A 7492-nucleotide genomic window follows, 5' to 3' on the forward strand; every position below is an offset into this window, starting at 1 on the left:
AATCTTTTAAAAAAGAGCCCTGCTCAAGTCAATAAGTGGTAGATCCAGGACTCAAACTTAAGTTGGCTTGACTTTAAATCAGGGGTGTCCAACCTTTTGTCATCTCTGGGCCACACTGGAAGAAGAAGAGTTGTGTTGGGCCACACATTAAATACACATACACTAAGGAAAACTGATGAGTAAAAAAAAGGTCTGTGCATAATTTTTGTGATATCCACCACCACAGATAAACAAAAAAGTTCTCACATAATAACCCTAATTATGCAACAGCCCTTTCAATGATCTTTTAAAATCATCGAACAGGTCTCAAGTTTGTGATCACTAATTTAGAAAATTTATATATCTAAGTAATAAAACATTATTGTACGGACATTTATTTTATGTGACATTGAGACATATAATCACGAAAAAAATCTCGTGATGTTTTAAGTAAATTTACGATTTTGTGCTGGGCCACACTCATAGCCACTCTGGGCCCCAGGCAGCCTGCAGGCTGTGGGTTGGACACCCCTGCTCTAAATCCTGTCCTCTTTCCAACTCTCCAACTCTCTTCTTCTTTGACATGTTCAGTGGCTTCAAGGCAGACCACCCAAAGTGACTATAGATGGGTACAGAAAGAACCATTTTGACCAGAATCTTGGCAATGGTGTCTAATACACATTAAAAGAAAAAAAAAATTCTCTAAGGGTTGGGCAGCTCAGTAGGTTCCCTGGGATGATTTTTAAAGTTATTTAAATTTTGTTTGTAATAACTTATTTACTAAACAGGAATTTTATGATATTAGTATAACATTCAAATTGTACAAATGAGTATATAAGAAGAAAAATAATTCTTCTTTTCCTTATCCTTCAGTTCCCTTCCCATGAAACTGCTCACTACTCCAATGCTAGTGATGTATGAGTGGGGCATGAACTTGACCTATCCCCACCCCTCAACTCTTGAGAGCAGGAGATAGGGGAAGCCTCCACAAGGTAAGGGACAGGGAGGAAGAATAGGATGGAGATGATGGAATGAATGGCATCTGCCACCTACTGGCTCCCTGTGTAGACACAAGGATAGAGGCCAAGGTGATATAAGTATTGGAGAGACACTGGGTGAGACCCTGGACCCTAGTCAAGCTGGTTTGAGGTGGGCCCCTCCCTTCTCCTCTACCTCGTTCAGTGCTTGGACTGGGAGCCCTGGGAGCACCCAAAGTTGCGCTGAGAACATTGGCACTCTCCTGATTGACAGAGTCACCTCAAGAACTGAGTCCTTGGGACACAAGAGGAGGAAAAGATCTGAGGCAGTGTGGTAAAAATAGCTGACTAATTTAGTGTGAAGCATGCCCCCTCTGGGGACATTGTCAGGTCATGGGCTGAGGTTACACTCCTAAATGAATGAAGGTGATCAGGCAGTAGACACAGATCTATGATAATTTTACCACTTAGTGCTTGCTATAGGATACCGTGCTCAATCAAGCTGTATGAATTACATTTCAGCCATGCATGAGAACTCCTCAAGGTGAAATAGCTTTGAATGCATTACTTACATTGACTCTTAACTTGTCGGGAACAGTAATCAGGGCCAGGTGTCTACTCCTGTTGTCTATCTGCACCTTCTAACCCATAGCCATGCATGAGTGCATCTCCATCCACGTTGTCCAGACTGATGTCCAGATTGGCAAAGCCTGCTGGGAGCTCTACTGACAAGTGACAAGACCACTGGGAGGAGATGACTACTTCAACACCTTCTTCAGTAAGGTACTGGCAAGCATGTGCTCAGGGCAGTGTTTGTAGACCTGAAACCTAGAGTCACTGATGAATTTTGCACTGGTAACCACCTCCAGCTCTTCCATCTGGAGCAGCTTATCACGGGCAAGGAGAATGATGCTAATAATTGTACCTGCAGACACTACACCATTGGCAAGGAAATCTTTAACCTTGTCTTGGACCGAATTTGGAAGCTAGCTGACCAATACACTGGTCTTTAGGGCTTCTTGGTTTTCCACATCTTTGGTAAGGAAACTTGTTCTAGATTCACCTCCCTACTGATGGAATGTCTCTCTGTTGATTATGGCAAGAACTCCAAGGTGGACTTTTCCATTTACCTAGCCCTTCAGGTTTCCATAGCAGTAGTTGAGCCCTACAACTCCATCCTTACCACCCACACCACCCTGGAACACTCTAATTGTGCCTTCATGGTTGACAATGAGGCCATGTGTGACATCTGTCATAGAAACCTCAATACAGGGTGGGGCAAACATAGGTTTACAGTTGTTCATATGAAAAATAATGCAATAATTAATAAACAATAATGCAAGAATAAACCCTGTGTTTCACATACTCAAACGTGTAGACTTCCCTTTGTTCCACCCTGTACTGAGTGCCCAACTCACACTAGCCATAAACAACTCATTAGCCAGATTGTGTCCTCTATCACTGCTTCCCTCAGATCTGATGGAGCCCTGAATGTAGATCTGATCAAATTCCAAACCAACTTGATGCCCTAACCCTGCATTAACTTTCCTCTGACCACATATGACCCTCTCATCTCTCCTGAGAAAGCCTACCATGAACAGCTTTCTGTAGCGGAGGTCACTAGTGCATGCTCTGAGTCAGCCAGGTGGTGAGAGAGAAACATTGATTTGTTGTTCCACTTACTTATGCATTCATTGGTTGATTCTCATATGTACCTTGACTAGGGATCGAACCCCAGTCCTTAGCATATGAGGACCATGTCCTAAACAACTGAGCTACCCAGCCAGGGCTTGTCTTGGGTTTGAATTTTAGCTCTGACATTATTAGCTATGTGATTTGAAACAAGTTGTTTAACTTTCTGAGACTTCATTTGTCTATAGATTCAGTGAGGATATGCATGAAATGTAGTCTTTTTCTCTTAGATAGTGTTGGATGCACTGAGATTTGGGTTATCAAATGCTGTTAGGTCGACTATACCTATACCTTTCCTTAGTCTTTTGCTAGATGAAAAGGGCAATGTAGTAAGTTTTCAGCATACTAAATTCATTGAAATATTTAATGTTAAAATATTAACTTATGGAACCCTGGCCAGTGTGGCTCAGTTGGAGTGTTGTCCCATAAACCAAAAGGTTTATGGACAGGTGGGTTTCATTCCTGGTCACAGCACATGCCTAGGTTGTGGGTTTGGTCCCTGGTTGTGGCTTGTATGAGAGGCAACCAATCGACGTCTCTCATATGGATGTTTCTCTCTCTCTCTCTCTTTCTCTCTCTCCCCTTTCCCTTCTTTCTAAAATCAATAAGCATGTCTTTGGGTAAGAATAAAAAATATGTATTAAATTATGGTAATAGGATATCTTTTTTAAAAACTGTCCTTATTTAGCTGTGTAAGAAGTCAGTCTCTTAATCTAGTCACTCAGGATTTGTGCCTGCACAGGCACAAACGTCTCGATTAAGTAACTCCAGAGAAGTAAAGAGGTATACCCTCTTTTGCTTTCAGGTCTTCTGTTTGGTTAGTGGTTTTTGTGAATTTAGTAATAAAACCTAAAATTTCTAAAACATAAAATTTTATTGTTAGTCTCATACTTCTAATTCGTCCCAAGAGGAAATGTTAGCATTTGACGACATCTAGTTTTTTGTGGCATTTTCTTCCCCATCTGCCTAACATGTCTATCTTTGTCACCCTTCTTTGAATGGTCCAGAGTCCAGTCACTTGGGTTATATAAAACCTTTACTAGGGACACAGATATTATGACTGAACCTAGTTGGTGTCCCTTGCTCCTGTTTTGGAGGTTTGTTCAGCAGGCAAAGCCAGGAAAAGGAAACTTTGGAGCCAGCACAGCAGGCTCAAGGGTCAGAAAATTTCAGAACCAGCAGGACAGATGGGTGATGATGCTGAGGAGCAATTCAGCCTGTGGTTTTATATGTAAAAGAGAAAGTAAGTGGGGAAAAAGGGAGGTAGAAAGGGGGAAACAAGGGAAGGACAGGAAGAAGGGGATTATTATCTGAACCAGGCAAGGACTTTAAATAAAAAATTCATATATTCCTCCAGAACAAAAAAAATCCTTAAAATTTGGGAGCTAGATGGTGAGCAGTACCTATTGTATTTCGAGGCAGAGCTATTTAAATAGCAGCACCCCAGGCACCGCTTCAGGTACACGCGAGCTGTGATTCTGCTCCAGAAACTTCAGCAGGTGGGAAGAGCCTGGCGAACTAGCTAAAGCCCAGGCTGGGTAGATGAGGCTGCAAGCCTCAGGTAACTGGTGACGTCGGCGAGAGCACCCTGGGGTAGAAACCCTCACTCCTCAGTCATCAGCCTCCTCAGTCATCTAGTTCAGTGCTGAACGCACCAGCCAAAGCCAAGGTTTTTACCCCATTGACAAGCTTGCAAAGCCATTTTTTGGTAACCTACAGTTGTGGACTGTAACTATTTGATTCTTATGAATCTTCACGTAAATCAGAGGAGGCTGAAAACCCACCCTGGGCCTTTTTGGCAACTTTCCGGGCTGTCTCCTCCTTGGAACAGTTGGGGAGGAATGTTCTGCCAGAACATCTGAGGATGTTTGCAATCCTGGCTCTTGGCAGACGAGCTAAAGGTGGAGGAGATATTTCTTTGCTTTCTCTTAAAGGATCTAAGCCATACTTGTATACTGGAGGTAAGCCTGTGGATAGATAGGGGAAGAGAGCCATATCCCTCACCCTCATATGTCATAATAACTGAAAAATCTTGGTGATATTTGGTGTGAAGGTAGGGGGTTTCAGTCACAGACATGCATAGACTGGGTTTGCTCCAGCTGTGTGTTCCAAGAGGGAAATTTAGACTACCATCATCTTTTGTCTGGATTAACCTCTTTACCATATTTCTTGTCTCAATAGCATCAAAAGCCTGCTCTGCTAGCTCGCAAAAGCTGACTGTGGATGTTTTTTCCTAACTCTGCATTCAAGTGGTATCGAATTGATCAGCTTGAAATTGGCCATGGTGGGAGTACCTACACTGCAGAAATTGGCAAGTGCCATGGATTGAGACTTTTATTTTTCCCAAAGATCTGATTTATTGGCATTGTCCCTCACTATTTCCACTCCTGTCCCCCTACATTTATTTCTTCTCACAGATGCAGTGGTCCATAAACAGATAAAGCTGACCATTGTTACTGGTTGTATAGACCATCCAATGTCTTCCTATGGCTCTGAAAAAGACCACAATCTTTACCACGGTTTCTGAGGCTAGCATACACAGTATGGCCCCTACAGATCTCCCTGGCCTTTTCTTGCATTCTGCTCCACCTCACTATATGCACCCCATCAGTTCTTTGCACAAAGCTTCAGTTTCTCACCAGAAGTTCTTCACATAAGTTCTTTGTTCTACAGTGGATAGCACCATTTGCTGCTGCTTACCAAATATTGGGAAACTTTCCCATATTTCCCAGGCCACTTGCAGTTGGGTGGGGCCACGTGATGAGTTCTGCTGAGTGAGCTGTGAGTAGAAGTGACACACAGCAGAAGATTTAAGAGCTGATGTGCTATCTTCCAGTTTTCTCTTCTGCAGCTGCAGTTGTGGAGGCCATGTGTTGAGACAGCAGAACCACAAGATGGGTGACTTGGCTGCTGAGTCAGTGGTCTTCAGAGGGTTGCCTGATTTGTCTGGGCACGAGAGGGAAATAAACATTTGTTCTGTGTAGTGGCTGAGAGTCAAGACAATTTCGTTACTGAAAAAAACAATAATTTAGCCCAGTAGTTCTCAAACATTTGGGTCCAGGACCCCTTTAAACTTAAAAAGTATTGATGATCCCAAAGGGTTTTTGTTTATGTGGATTAAATCTAGCAATATTTCCATATCAGAGATTAAAACTGGGAAATTTTAAAAGTGTATACATGTTAGTTAATTTCAAAACCATAATCAAGCCATTCCATGTTAACATAAATAATATATTTTTAGGAAAAAACAGCTAGCTTCTAAAATAAACTAGTGAGAATGACAGTATTTTACATTTTTCCAAATCTCTGGATTAATTGAAGACAGCTGGATTCTCATTTTGGCTTCTGCATTTAATCAGCCACAGTCTGTTTTGTTGCTGTTGTTGAGGTACAAGAAGAAAATTTGGCTTCATACAGAAATGTAGTTACATAGGGGAGTATTTTAATAGCCTTTTTTGATGATTGTGGATGTTCTTTTTGGATACTGCATAAAAACTTGACGAGTGCTGGTTTCTTAAAAGTTAGTTACAATCTGTAACCTGAAACCATGTTAGTGAACTTTTCATGCTCTGTTACTTGAAAATCCATTAGGCAATCTTGCATTTTGAGTGGATCTCTTACCTATGCGTGGTTTTGTAACCTTCTGCGCTGGTTATTTGGAAAAGATTGGTTCACTGAGTTACACAGGTCTTCCAAATGTTGACATATTTCATCATACAATATAACTAAAAATTGCATTAATTGCTATCAGCATCCATCTCATTGGAATCTTTAAGTATTAGGAATCTGTCAAGCTCATGGTAGTGGCTACAAGTTTTCTAAAACTCTAATTTTTGCTTGAAACTTCAATTTTACATTTGGCAACAAACATTGTCAATGATTTTCCTTGAAGTGACAGGTTCATGATACTCCCTCTCAAAAAAATTTTAAAAAAGTCTGCCAAGACCCTAAGTTTGAATAACCGTAGTTGTTCAGTAGCTTTTTTTTTTAGTAAAAACTGTGTTCCATGGTAAAAGCAGCTAGTTCTATTCACAATTCAAAAAGTCAAACAAGTGTCTTTCCTCAAGACAACCATTGTCCTTCTATATACAATAGATGTGCTTTATGCATACTTCCCATTTGTCACACAGAATATTAAGAAGATGTATACTCAAGGGTATTGATTTAATAAAAGAAATAATAACTTCAACTGCTCGATCAAAGTGATCTCTAGGTGGAGCTGGCTCTTCCTCCCCCTCAGGTGCATGCAGTAAGGACACAGTGGCTATGAACACAGCCCGGTGCCACTGCCTTGCTTTGTGCTAAGGCCCCCACAGTTTTACTCACTAGTGGTTTTATATCGTTACTGCTAATATCAATACAGTGAAAGGGGGCAATAAAATCTCAGTAATATGTCATTATGAAAATAATTTTGACCTCTCAGAACCCCTGAAAGTACCTCTGGTACCCACAGTGATCTGAAGACCACACTTTGAGAACCACCAATCCAACCCATCCTCACAAACTGACTCATACTTTTCTTTCTGGATTGAACATGACCACTCCCCCCACAATCTCTTCTCCAGGCCATCACATTGTAGATGTGATGCCTGGGTTCCTGACCAAGTTCTCAGGGGTCCTTCCTTGACTCCCTAGGTTGGTTTCCAAGTTAATATTCTCACATAATTCATATACATCTATCTTTGCTTATTGCAATAGTAATTTTACATTGATATATGTCTTCCTCAATAGATTTTAAGCACCAGTACAATAGGAATGGCTTTTTGGCTCATTAGATTTCAGTGTCTGGTGTGGTGTCTGGTCCATAATAGGTCTCAAGTCTTAGCTGACTGAATGAATGTGGG

General features: G+C 41.3%; 1 pseudogene; it reads left to right on the top strand.

Moving 5' to 3' along the window:
* The first annotated feature begins 1561 nt into the window (after positions 1 to 1561).
* On the top strand, positions 1562 to 2503 carry LOC114496236 (annotated as a pseudogene).
* Positions 2504 to 7492: the final 4989 nt, after the last annotated feature.

The sequence above is a fragment of the Phyllostomus discolor genome, chromosome 5 (genome assembly GCF_004126475.2).
Source record: "Phyllostomus discolor isolate MPI-MPIP mPhyDis1 chromosome 5, mPhyDis1.pri.v3, whole genome shotgun sequence".
Taxonomy (NCBI): domain Eukaryota; kingdom Metazoa; phylum Chordata; class Mammalia; order Chiroptera; family Phyllostomidae; genus Phyllostomus; species Phyllostomus discolor.